Source organism: Tursiops truncatus, chromosome 3, assembly GCF_011762595.2.
Source record: "Tursiops truncatus isolate mTurTru1 chromosome 3, mTurTru1.mat.Y, whole genome shotgun sequence".
NCBI classification, from domain to species: domain Eukaryota; kingdom Metazoa; phylum Chordata; class Mammalia; order Artiodactyla; family Delphinidae; genus Tursiops; species Tursiops truncatus.
Window position 1 is genome coordinate 112,174,826 of NC_047036.1, and position 13,280 is coordinate 112,188,105.

General features: G+C 55.0%; 1 long non-coding RNA gene across 3 annotated transcripts in view; it reads left to right on the forward strand.

Moving 5' to 3' along the window:
* Positions 1-13,280, forward strand: part of LOC117311607 (uncharacterized) — a 149,901-nt gene that overhangs the window by 30,885 nt on the left and 105,736 nt on the right. Inside the window, exon 1 of one of the 3 annotated variants that reach the window (XR_004525879.2) lies at positions 1,469-2,572. The exons of 1 other annotated variant lie outside the window; for it this stretch is intronic. This is a non-coding gene — a long non-coding RNA (uncharacterized lncRNA). Of the gene's footprint in view, positions 1-1,468; positions 2,573-4,737; positions 8,897-13,280 lie in introns of those variants that run through there. One more of the 3 variants, XR_004525880.2, reaches the window with a different exon arrangement.

Below are 13,280 nucleotides of genomic sequence, written 5' to 3' on the forward strand. Positions count from 1 at the left end.
TGCGTGCTGGCAGGAGACTGGATAAGGTGACCTCCTGCTCAGCTGCACCTGCTCTCTGACCTCTGGGGTAGCTGGTCTTGGCTAGCACCCACCCTGAGGACAGGTGCCAGGCCACAGTGAGCATTTGGGCAGGGTGCCAGGGCCCAGTCCCATTGCAGAAGGGCTCCCCCTGCAGGCAGCCCCCCACCGTGCAGCCCAGGGCTTAGAGGTCCCGCATAAAAGAGAATCATGGTGCTCTTGTCCATACTGACAGGGGAAACAAAACCCAGACTGGAGAGAACTTATGTTCTCAAGTATAAGTTTTTCCGCCATAAAATTTTAATTAAACCTTTGGCACCCATTATGTCTTCATCCCCGGAAAGCCCTTGCAGATGCCAGTATTACAGAACCATTTCAAAACATGTGTGGATCCAGTGAGCTGATTTGCAGTTCCACACGGGCCCTGCCAGGACGGGAACTTTAATAGTTTTCTGGTGGCCCGATGGTCGCATTTCCAACTGGTAAGATTGTGCTTAATCCCTGGGCTGGAATTCAGTGCATCAGTGCTCCGCTGTGTCTCCTGGGGGGCCTCGGTGACAAGTGCCAAGGTCCTTGAATAGGTAAAGAGATCAGTGGCTCAGGGCTCTGCTTTGTAATTCTCAAAGGTCTGCATTTCCATTTTGATGACAATCCTTGGAATTCATATGATCTTATCTATTTTATCTTGGTACCCAGCTTGTAACCTGGTATTGCTGGATGATTTAAGAAACATTCGCATGTCTTCCTGATGGGGTTGGTGTATTTGATTGCTCACGTTTGCTCCAAGGGAAAGTGAAATATAGCCTCAGTCCACTGTCTGGAGGAAGCTTAGTTCGGTTGCGTTAGTTCAGACAGAGAAAAGTGAGGGCAGAACGAGGCACGTGCCAGTAGGCCACGCCAGTGGCCAAGATACCTGTTTGCTGGTGGCCAGGGTCACTTTCATAGGACAAACAGATCCCAGATTGACGTGTGGCAACCGGTTAGAGTGTGTTGGCAGCAACAGTGCTGGGAAAGAATACGTGAGGAAGAGATAGCTCGAATTAGGATGAGAAGATTAAGAGTTTATTTAAGGCAGACTTTAGTAGGACCATAAGGCTGATGTGGTGTCAAGTGAACAGGATACCGCTACAGAGTCATCAAGTAATCCCTCGTTAAATTGGTGCTGCAGGCCTATGTGTAGGGTTTTGGTTTTGTATGAAAGCTGCTTATCCCTGTAAACAAAGCCTTAAAGTTATTAATGCCACTTTGTTTGCACACATCTGTTTGCAAGCATTTACTCTCTGTGTTGGTATTAATTACATCAAAATACAGAAACAGAACTGGCTCGAGGCCCTATCTTTCTACTATTAAAACCCATTCTTGGCAATTGAACTCGAGCAGAACATATCATCTAATTTTGTCGGTTTTGTTTGGATTTAATTTCCAAGTTCGCCTTGGCTTTTTATGCGTTCAAGATTGCTAAGTGTGAGGAGTGGCTAGCTACGGTTTTGCTTCTGTGTGTGCGTGCGTTCATTTACTAGTACATGGATTGAGCTCCTACTGTGCAAGACGCATGTCCTGGGCACTGAGGAGGCGGCAGTGAACACATGAGATCCCGGTCCTCATGGAGTTTACAACCTAGAGAGGGAAATAGACCAAACAAAACAAAACAAAACCCCCACAAACAAATGAGTAAATATGTAAGATGAGTAAATAACATTATTAGGTGGCGATACAGAAAAATTTGGGTGAGGGGACAGAGCTGATGAAGAGTGACCTTAGATAGGATGGTTGGGACAGGCGTCTCTGAAGCGGTGACGTTACTCAGAGCCCTGAGTGAAGCGTGCTGGTCGGGAGAAGAGAGCTCTAACTTAGGGAGCAGCAAAGACCCCTGAAATGGGGACATGGTCAGTGTGTGTTGTATAATATTATTTTAATCGTGATATGAATAAAACGTTGATATTCCTCAACACATGATGAGACTGGGTCCTGGGGTTTGGGGGTCTGCAGTGAGAAGTTGGGTAGACTCTCAGCCTCCTGGGGGTGAGGAGACCCACAAGGACCCCTGACTCACAGAGGAGCAGCCCTTGGGAGCAAAAGGGCTCCCTCAGGCTTGCTAGCTTGGGAAGTGGGTACACCCCCTTGAGCTGAAGGAGAGCAGAGGAGCTGCTGGCACCCCGGCCCCGTGTCCTGTCCACCCCTCCCTGCCCCCAACCCGACGACTTGGTGATCCAGAGCTGCGTCACAGTCACCTAGGGGGCTTGTTAAAACACACACTGCTGAGCTCCACCCCCGGATTTCTGATTGAGGAGGCCTGGGGTGGGGCCTGAGAATGCATTTCATCCAAGTTCCCAGGTGCTGCTGCTGCTTCTGCCGGTCCAGGGACCACACCTTGAGAACCACTGAGAGCAAACCGAAAACCGCGCTGGGATCTGTCCAGAGTGACTAGAGAGGGAACGAGGACTGAGCCTTCAGGAACTGACCTGCCTGGGCTGCACACAGATGGTCCCCTGGCGCAGTGGGCCCTGCTGCAGAGTTACAACCGTGATTCTGGGGCCCCCAGGGACATGACCAGGTCAGATGTGTCCCTTGCTGAACGCTGGTGCACGTGTGGGACGGACATTGCCCGTGCACCAGCACATCCACACCGGCTGCTGTGGCCATGACAGTCAGGAGCTTCCCGGGTCAGGTCCTGCAGCTGAGCGGCGGGCGGCGGGGGCACAGCCCTGGCCCAGGGCCCCGGGCAGCCAGCGCTCAGAAAATGCCAGCGGATGCTGAGTAATGCCGGCACTGATGTCACCGCCTAGAGATTCTCATCTCTGCCCCGTGGTTCCAGGGTCCGGCAGCTCGTCTGCCCTCTTCTCCCCTCCCTGAGTTTAGTCTCGTCTCCCAGCGCAGCTGTGTGTGAGGGTCCTCTCCCAAAGGTTTGGTGCTTTGGAAATGGGAGGTGGTGTTACTGAGGGTCCCCCGCCCCTGGCTCTGTTCTCCTCTCTGGTACAGCCGTGGGCGTGGGTTTGAGCGTCGAGGGAGAACGGAGGCTGCGGGCTGTGCTCAGCAGCCTGGAAGCGTGGCAGGAGCTGATGGGAAACAGTGGAGCCAATGGCTCTGTGCACTCAGAGAATAAATCCTGGCTTCTGAAGAAGCTGCTGCAGAAAATTGATTATTCTCAGCTTCAATGGTCATCCTGAAGGATTTGGCGGGACTGAAACCGGGCCCATTTTCTCATCTCTGTGCACCCCGTGCTGCTGGGTCAGGGGTTGCACAGGCTTGTCCCAGAGGCAGAGAGGCCTGGGTTGGCCCCCGTCGCCCCTTCTTGCCCCTCCCACCACCCTGTGCACCGGGAAGGGATGTAGGGCCCTTCTTCCTCGGCTGCCCTCCGTGGCCAGCTGCTGCTTGTCTGTTGCTTGCCTTTTGGGCCTGCTGCCACGGATGTGAAAGGTGCGTGTGCGTGTGCAGCCAAGCTGGGATTGGGGTGTGTGTCCAGGGATGCAGCCGTGGCCCCTTCCTGTCTGGGGCGCGGCGGGACAGGGCTGCTATGGGCGCCTTGGGGAACTCAGCCTTTCCATGTCTGTTCGGTCCTTCAGAGAGCGCTGCTGAGGGCTCTGGGGAGACAGCAGCCAGCTAGATGGGGTCTGGTGTAGCTGGGCCCCTGGCACTGGGTGGCCTTGCCAGCGGTGGGCCTTGTCTGGGAACAAGGGCCCGCCTTCAGCACGTTTCCCCTGTGTGTGTGGAGAGTGGACTTAGCCCAAGCCCGAGGGAGCTGAAGGTTCCCACAGCCAGGGAGGAAGCTGCAGCTACAGACTGACGGTTCCCGGAGCTTCTGTTGGCTTTGGGTGATTTCAGGGAACAGTTGGCCAGAGCGCTGCGAGGCAGAGCTATGACCTCTCGGCCCAGCAGCCGGCAGAAGGAGTGGCTTAGCCTTCCAGAGAAGTGCAGTGTGGGTTGCCACACCCTCCCCTGGCCAAGAGTCCAGGGAGCAGAGGACCTGGCTCTGTCCCAACTCGGCCCTGCGGACGTCTCTGCATCTCTCTTAGCCTGCTCCCTGGCTGTCAGGAGAGACTAGTCCCCCCCTTGCCTGGCTGCAGTGAAAACCCAGTGAGACTGGACCTAAAGTACCCCACCTCTGCCCACGTGCAGAGGTGGAGAATCAGACGTGGAAGGAGTCTGAGCTTTTGTGGTCCCTTCTGTTGAGGTTTGGAATCTGGAAATGGATCGTCTTTGCCGGTGGTCCTCACTGATGTGGACTGTCAGGGCCTCCCCCTGTGAGCAGCGTGGCCTTGCATCGCTTGGATGTTTCCGTCTTGCTGGACTTATTGGAAGGAGCTATAAGTGAAACACTCTGCCCCAAAATGTCAAGTTCATCAGGGGGTTTCATGCTAAAGCCCCTGAAAAGTGGCAGACGTTTCTTGTTCCTTGCCTTGTTTGTAGTGGCAGCGTCTGTTGCCCATGCCCGGTGGCCCTGGTGTTTGAGCTTAGGGATGTGGTGCGGACATGGGGGTAGGGGAGGAGGAGGGAAGAAAAGGGGAGCATTGGACAGCTTATCAGGCTAGTAAGAAAAGATACTTTCGTTAGGTAAAGCATGAAATGGGAGCCCAGTTGGAAATAATAATAATGGTATGGATATAGTGTTATGAATATCGTTATTTTCCCCCAGCTTTGGCCTGATCAGGGCTTACATGCACTGGGATTTTATATATATATATATATATATATATATATATATATATATATATATATATCACATATTAATATCAAGTGTTATTAATAATCTTAATTACTAAAGAGTAGCTAACTTTTACCAGACTTTTATTTGCAGATACTGCAAAGTGCTAAGCCCTGTAATATGCATTATTTCATGAAATTTTCTCAAGAACCTTATGGGTAATTATCATCCCCATTTTAGAGCGAGGGAAACGGAAGCTGAGAGGTTGAACATCTTGTCCGAGGTGCGCTGAGGCAGGGCAGGGGAGCCAGCAGCTCGAGCCCCCGCCTCAGACCCTGGGTTTCCCCTAAGGATACCACTTCCTGGGTGCTAGGTTGTGCCTGGGTGTGACCGATCGGCAGGCAGGGCAGGGCTTTCATTATACTAATGAGGAGGACAGTGGTCCAATGGCGGTCAAGGGCAAAGGTTGTGGAGCTGGACTGCCTGACTCCACATGCCCATACGACTGCTTACCAGCTGGGTGGCCTTGGGCAAATGACTGATCTGCTCCTCGGTTTACTCATCTGTGCCTCCCTCAAGGGTTGTTGTGAGGATTAACACCGGCGAAGGGCCTAGAAGGGGGCTGTCAATATGCGTTCATCATTGTTCTGTCACTGTCCCTGTGCATGGTCCCGGGTCCACACTTGGGGGGTGTCTCTGGGTCAGGATGGAGACTGGCATGAAACAGGTGCCCAATAAACATTCTCTGCGTGAGGGAATGGAGTTTACCAGGTGGTCGGCAGGGCTCCTCTAGTCATCAGTCTTCTCTTCCAAGGATCTTCCCCACCGTTTCCTGCCTGAGACGGACCCATAAGCAGGGCTGACCCTTCCTCTCATCCACGCTGGCCAGCATGAGCTCGCTGGGTCTGCCTGGGGGGAGGGTCCTAGTGGACCCCGGTGATGGCTGGAGACACAGGCTTCTTGCAGAGGCAATTGATGGCAGATGCCAGCTCTCCAGCCTGCAGGGTGGGGCGTGTGGGAAGCCGGCTGTTCTCTGAATAGTGGGGGCTGCTCCGTGTGAGTGTGTGAGCTGCGGAGCTGGAGTCCCTGCCCGAGCCTCATGGGAGGGGCTCAGAGGGCTGGGCGGGCCAGTGCAGGAGGCTGCAGAGCCTGTCAAGGTTAACAGATAGGCCTTGGCTCTCCCCTAGGAAGTCATTCAGTTTCTCCCCTGACTCAGGCCACATTGTTTCAAAGCATGTGGTATAAACTACTAACCACTGGGGAATTGCTTGAATTAACAAACTCATTTTTCCCGAGACCTGAGGTTGAACTTGAGTGAGGAGTTCAGGGCTCTTTCGCAGAAATCCAATAGATCAGGAGAACTCATGTTACACCATGTTTTCAACCTTGATCAAATGCACATTTGGCACGGTGGGGCCTTCTCCACGCCTGCACACTTCCAGCTGCACCGATAGCTCAGGACCGTGGCAGACCGGGGCAGTAGCTGGCACTGGGGTTGGGCTTTGGGGGAGCTGGCCTCCTGCCTGGGTTGGAAGGCGCTTCAGAAAGGTTCCTCTCTTCCTCTCTCCCTCTTCTCCTCCCAACTCCTGCCACCCCCACGCCTGCCCTTCTGAGTGCCATTACTTAAGAAGAGGCATGAAGGTTTTGCTGGAACGGTCCTGGGTTCTGGGCTGAGTCACGGGGCCCCAGCTCAGCTCTCCGGTGTGTCTTGTCTCTGCCTGTGAAGACCTGCTGGGCCTGCTTCCCCTTCAGCAGGGCGCCCGGCACAGGGGCCACTATAGGTCTGCAGGGTCAAGCAGGAATCAGTCCCTCTCCCACGGCCATCCCCACCCACAGAGCCCATGGCCAGGCCACGTCCAAGAGCGGAAGCTCAGGGGAGGCCTGGAGATGGCTCTACAGCCTACAGGACAGAGGCCAGTCCCAGTAGGCCAGGAACTCCCCAGGGACGAAGTTTCTGTGTGTGGTATAGGACTGAAACCACAGGAGACGTGGATGGCAGAGGATGGGGAAGGTGGGGCTCAGGGAGGAGTTCATGTAAGGAGGGTAGGCTTCCTAGAGGAGGCTGGGTGGCACGTGGAGCCCCAAGAAAGAAGAGAACGGATTTTTCCAGACAGATGAGGAACTTCCCAGAAAACAACATTGCTCCCCAGACCCTGTCCTTTGCCATCCAGATGCTGGGGATTCTGTTTTTTGTGAGGCAAGGTGTATATGGCCCAAACTGGTGGTTCTTAAACCAGGCTCAGCCGCCTGATCACCTGGGGAACTTTGTAACACTATAGACGTACGGCCCCACCCCAGACCTATCCAGTCAATTGCCCTTCGATGGGGTCTGGACATCTGCAGTTCTGAAGCTCCCCAGAGTGTTACGGTGCTGGGCCAGGGTCCAGAGACCCTTCCCCCTGCATGGGTTGGCTGTGCTCAGCCCTCTTCTTTCCTGGCTGGTGGCTATCTGGGGCTCAAGGACATTAAGCCATGGGGACACATTTGATGGAATCGCCATGGATTTCAGTGTCCCTGTGGCCCAACTCAGCTCAGGCCGTAGGAGGTAACTTCTGGATCACGGAGGGTAGGACTTCCGGGCCCCAGGGGTAGGAGAGGATGGCTCAGCTACTCCCCTGTGCTGGCCTCTCTCCACCTGATGGTGGAGGGCTCTCACCCTCTCCTCTGCCCCCTGGCCTCTGTCTCGCAGCTTAGGGAGAGCCGGCTTTGGGAAATGTCATGAGTTTTCAGCTACAACTGCTGCTGCACTGCAGTTCTCTTGGGATTTTGTCATTCCAAGTTCCAGGGCAGGGAATCAGTTTGGCCCAACTCCGAGGTCAATGGTAGCCCATCGATTACTGCCTCGGGGGCAGAGGGGAGGACAGGTAATACAAAACACAGTCGCCAGTGCATCAGGGGTGGGGCAGGCAGGTCATGGCCATGTCCAGTACAGTCTCTTGGTTTTGAGGCAGAATCTTCTGGGAAACTGAAGCCTGGTAGGGGCATCTCCACCAGGAGAGCTGGGTGGGTAGCCTTGGCCTCCATGTGCGGGCAGGAGAACTGAAGGTTAGAGAGGGCACCCCACTAGAACATTGACGAGCTGGAGTCTTCATTGTCATTTAGGCTGAGAAGAGGTCAGCGACCCCAGAGGCGGGTCCTGGGCCATCTTCTGGCCACAGGCGCGGCTCCTACCTTGTGCATTCTAGAGCCTAGGGGGCTGGGGGAGTCATAGCTGCATGGGGATCGCTTCTCTGCCTTGGTCTCCTTGTGATGGGGAGCTTTTATCACAGACTGTCTTCATCTGACCTCCCCATGACACTGGATGAAAAGTGTTGTGTGAGCTTTTCTGGGCAGAGGGTCCGTACCTCTCTGAGATTCTCCCAGGGGCCCTGGACTCAGTCATGTGTAGACCCGCTGCTTCTTGGAACTTGTTAGTGAAAACAATTTCTTGTGTCCGCAACTCTGGAGCACGTGGCCTGGCTCTTTGTCATCAAAGACATGAGGAGGTGCCTTCAGAGTCTTTGCTGCAGGCCGGGGAGGTTGTCACCCAGGAGAGGGTGCACAGGGGCTGTGTTGTGTTCACGTGCTCCCCGCTGCTGGGTTGGCACCTGGCTCGGGAGAGCCCTTGGACTTGGGTCCAGGAGCGTTTTTTCCCCTGCCTCCCCCTGTTCTTCCAAAAGAGCCTCCCCTGGGGCTGGGGAGCCACGTGAGCTTCTTGGAATGTGTGCCCACAGGGAGAAAGAACCTCCTTCCTTTCCTGCCTCTTTAGGGGTCATATCATAGCCCATGACCAGAGTGTTCCCCTTGTGGCTTCCTGTCCGGGTCAGGGCCAAGTTTCCCAGGCTTTAAGGGGTTCTCTGAAAAGATCAGACCCAGCGACGAACGCCACTGCACCTTTCAGAAAGCAGCTGTCACACAAGGTATTAGTTATGTGCCCGGAGGTTCCGACAGAGACATGTCAGTGCCCGGCCGGAATGCCTGAAAACATTCATCCCGGTGGCATGTGGGTGCTGACGGTGGGTGCTGCCACCCTCCCGCTGCCCGTGCTTCACATGGACATGTGTGTACTATTTACGTGGCTAATAGGCTTCTTTACTGAGGGTGACGTTCACATGCTCTAAAAAGCCCATTAACTGAATTTAAGCTTCTCCAAGAGGTCGTCTTTAGCATGTGACGTGGAGGGAATTGGAAATCCAAGGACCCCTTCTGCTGGGCCTTTACCGGGACTGGAGACAGTGAGCTTTGCTGAGTGAGTAGGTAAGTGAATGAGTGTGTGGGCTGTGTGAGACAGTGAGAGGATGGTATCTCTGGGGCCAAGCGTTTGTTTTGTAAGGCTCGTGAACAAAATGAAGCTATTTTTAGATGAGTATTCAGCAAACAGCGTTTGATTTTGAATGCCAAGTGGCACGGTCAAAATTCTCTATGGTAGCAAGACAGCTTTTTTATTTTTGAAGATCAAAGTGTTTGAAAATACTGTCCTCTGTTTTTAAATCAACTGTTCAGAAAGCATTTTTGTTTTTAAGCTAAAGACTTCACAGGTTGAGAACCCACAGGCGTTTACCTTGCCCCAGTGCTACATTTTAAGCCTGAGCTGAGGATCGCATGTGCGTTCAGGCAGGGCCCTTTGGCCCATCTGCAAAGGGGACAGATCTGCTGGGTCCCTCTCCTGCCCTTGGAGAGTCACCCAGGTCCCGGAGCCCCAGGCGGGCGGTAGATTTGTTTAAAGCAAGGTCTCTGCTGCTCTTCCTGGGCCACGGCAGAGTTTGAGTGACTCATACACCCCTGGTCTGGAAGCTTTCTCCAGTCACCCCCTCCCCTGGACCTCCTAGAGAGTGACCACCCCATGCCTCTTGGGGCTCACACCTGAGAACAGTCAAACTGAGAGCTCCCAGGGACAAGCGTGGACCCCTCTTTCTGAAGCCCTTTTCTAACCCATTGCTGGACTTTTCTTACCCATTGAGTGTCTGATGCCACTGTTCCAAACAGAACAGTGTGAGGTGGTGGGAAGCCATAACGTGACACTCTGGATCCTGGGAGGCACGCGCCGTGGGAAAGATAGAAACTTCAGAACCAGAGCATCCTGAGCTTGAATCCCGGCTCTCCGCTCACTAACTGTATGAGTTTGGAAAAGTGACATGACTCCTCTGAGCCTCACTTTGCTTATGTCACATGGGGGTGATGATATCCATATCTCACGGGTTGTTTAGAGAGCTTTGGGAATATGATGACCGTTGAGTGTCACACTCAGCATAGATACTGCACATGAGAGCAACATCACAACAGCCCGGATCTGAATCCTGGCACTGCTACTTCCATGAACCTGAAGCTCGGGGAGACCAAGTGACTTGCTGGTTTCCTCCGTAAATGGTGTGCCGTCTCCTCCCTCCCCGTGAGGACCCAAGCCTCTGGTACCGGGCTGAGCCTGTCGGTGCTGATGACCGTGCAGTTGGCCCTCTCTGCTCACTGGTCAGGTCACCCAGCAGTGGGGGGACCACCCCATGGGCTGTGGGTACTGCCGGGCTCCCGTCTACACGTAGGGGCCGCGGTGATTTCACGACCGTCCTCCCAGTCTGGGTTTGGGGGATTTGGAGCAGAAGGGCCTTAGCAAGTACCCCCTTTCCCAGGCAGGCCCCCGAGCCCACTCCACTTCTTGATTGCTAGCAGGCCTCAGAACTGGCCAGGCTGTGGAGCTCAGCCTGGCCCTGACCTCAGGCCCCGAGCCCCCGTGCTGCCCTGCCTGTCATCCGCAGCCCCGTCAGGGCCAGCTCTCCGGGCCCAGGGGCTGCCCTGTGTTCCTCTGAGTCCCTGGCCGAGCGCACAGAGTTATGTAATGCTGCTGAGCCAACATTTCTGAGTCGCAGCCAATTTGCCGGCCTCGAGTTACACTGTGCAGATGCTCTGCGTTACGGTTGGCTTTTGTCTCGGAGGCCGTAAGTAAGCAGATAGCATAACTCCGCTTACCATTAGACGTTTCGCAAATCATCTGGGCTCTAGCGTGCCGCAGCCAGACAGTTCATTTATGCTGCGAATGGTATGATTTGTAAAGTAATAAATTTCCCGTCCCTCTGCCAGCAATAAAGTACAGCAAGCAGGCGAGACCAGAGCCCTCCAAAAATACACTGGCTCCCAGTGAGACCTGGATGAGGGTCCTGTCCAGGTTCTGTCTCTGTTCCTGCCTTCGCTGGATTCTGGGAAATCAGGTTTGGGCCATAAATCCCCTCGACCATCTAGGTGGCCCAGGGTCCTGGCACGGACTTGTTATGAGCATGGGTAATTGGTCCCCGACCATGACACATTTGTCACTTCCCGGGCCCCTCTCGATCCTGGCACGAAAGGGCAGGATGACAGGCCTCGCTCAGACCGCAGTGATGGAAAGTCGTTGCCTGTCCCTCCCTCTCCCTGGCAGCACATCTCTGCTCGGGGCCGAGTCAGGGCTGTTTGGGAAGTCAACAGCAGACAGACAGCTGGTCGGAGCGTCTTACAGCCTCCCGGGAAGGGGTGCAAGGGCATTGCTCCACCCACAGATCAGGGGTCTCTGTTGTGAAGGTGGTTGCTCAGGGAGAAAGTCGAGGACAGAATTGGAACGAGCCTTAGGCTGTCTGGGTCCCACTTTCCTTTTGGGGGGGGCGGGTCAGTTGGTGGTGGGTGCCTGTGATCAGCAGATGCTTTCACGGCAGCAGGAGTTGCCAGGGAGACCCCAGAGCTGCAGCCCCAAGTGCCAGCTGTGGTCTGGGACCCCAGAGTGCAAGTGCATGGCTTGGAGTCCCCAGTTTTGACCAGCTCTGTCTTCTTGTCCTGAGTAGTGGCTTCTGTGGAGAGACCTGGCTCTGTCTCTGACCTCTGCCCCGGGTGATTGTGATGGCCGCTCCGTTAGACAGTCTGCTGCTTAGCTATGTCTCTGTCCCGTCTGGGGAAGGAGGGCCTGGGAGTGGTCCACAGGGTGCAAACACCCTCCTGCTCAGCTCTGGGGTGCTTCTCACGCCCTTCACCTTCTTCCTCCTCCTCCTCTACCTCTGCCTCTACTTCTCCCACCACTGGTATTTGCTTTTTCAAAATCCCATTTCAAAATGAAATACCGTTTAAGAGCTAGATATAGAAAAAGGGAGTTCTCTGTAGTGTATTCGCTGCCTAAACGCAGTCGCGGTGATGGTTTTGCTGTGTTTCCTCCAGACCCGCCTTCGGTGGCCCCGCGAGAGACACCTTCCCTCAGTCAGGGCAGCTCTGCCGCCCCCCTGAGGACATACTGGGCTTGTACGGAGCTTTTTGTCTCGGGGTGGGGTCAGGTGGATTCACTCCTCCCAGCGGGATGTGAGGAGGGTTTGCTTCCCAAAGGCAGAGCCCCACCTTGGAGATGGGCCCCCAAGAGGGCTGGAAGGAGCTGAGGCCTCCTCAGGGCCGTGCTTCCCTGAGCGTAGCCCCCAGGGCCTCCTTGGCTCTTCTGTGTGCACCACAGCCTCCACTGAGGGTCCTACCCTGTTGTCTCCTTCCAGCCTAGGTAGGTCCGTCCCTCAGTGGCGTCACTCCCTGCATGTTGACCTTGGGCCACTTGCCTTGCCCGTCCCGGCCTCAGTGCGGCCCTGAAGCGGGGTGCCGGTCCCTGCCGGGTGGGGCTGTGTGAGGATGAAAGGAGATGGTCTGGCATCCAGAGGGCTTCAGCAGTGCTGACCAGCTGTGCAGATCCGCCTGCAGCGGGCACAGGGCTGTGTTGTGGCTCAGGCCCAGGAGGGGCCCAGACGCTGTCATGCTCGCAAATATCTCCCTTCCCTGCCCGGACTGGGCAGTGCACAGCCTCGCCCTGGAGGTGGCCACCCTGAAGGTGATGTTTCGGGGCCTGGGACTGAAAACTGAGAGTCCAGAAGAGAAGTTTGCAGGGGAAGGAGGAGAGCCCAGCATGGGCAGTAAAGGGAAGACTTGAGTCTTTGGACCTTGTTCTGGGGGAGAGTGGGCAAGGGTGGTGGGCTGACCCGGGCCATGGGGAGGAAGCTGCTCATTGCCATCTTGGTCTCTTTGGAGAGAGGTGAGGGTCGGAGGCCGAGAGTGTGGTCAGGACCTACTGGCCAAAAGACCAGATTAGAAAGGCTGCAGAGAAAGAAATACTGCTATAGATTGCCAGGAAGGGTGACCTGAAACAAGTGCTGAGGCTCCAGGGGGCAGGAGTCCCGGGCAGGAGACCCAGGATGGAGCTGCCCTCTGCAGCCAGAGCTGCGGGGGGTGCGAGCACACTGCCCCCAGGGGACCGAGCCTGGTGTACAACCAGGAAGGTCGCTAGGGACTGGTAGAGGGCTGCCTGGTTTTCACAGGATGTCACACATCACTCCCTTCTTTCTAGAGACATGGCAGATGTCTGTTGAGCAAGTTAGATGGGCCAGGCACCATGGGAGGGACTTCATGTATATGAGCTCATTTATTTAATCCTCACTGCAGCTCTGTGAGTGGGCATTAGAATGGGGAAACTGAGGTTCAGAGAGGTTAAACTGATCTGCCCCACCTTTCCCAGCTAGGAAAGAAATAGAAGCAGGGTTTCAATCATTTCAAAAACGTCTGCTAGGGACTTCCCTGGTGGCTCAGTGGTTAAGAATTTGCCTGCCAATGCAGGGGACACGGGTTCGATCCATGGTCCGGGAAGATCCCACATGCCGCG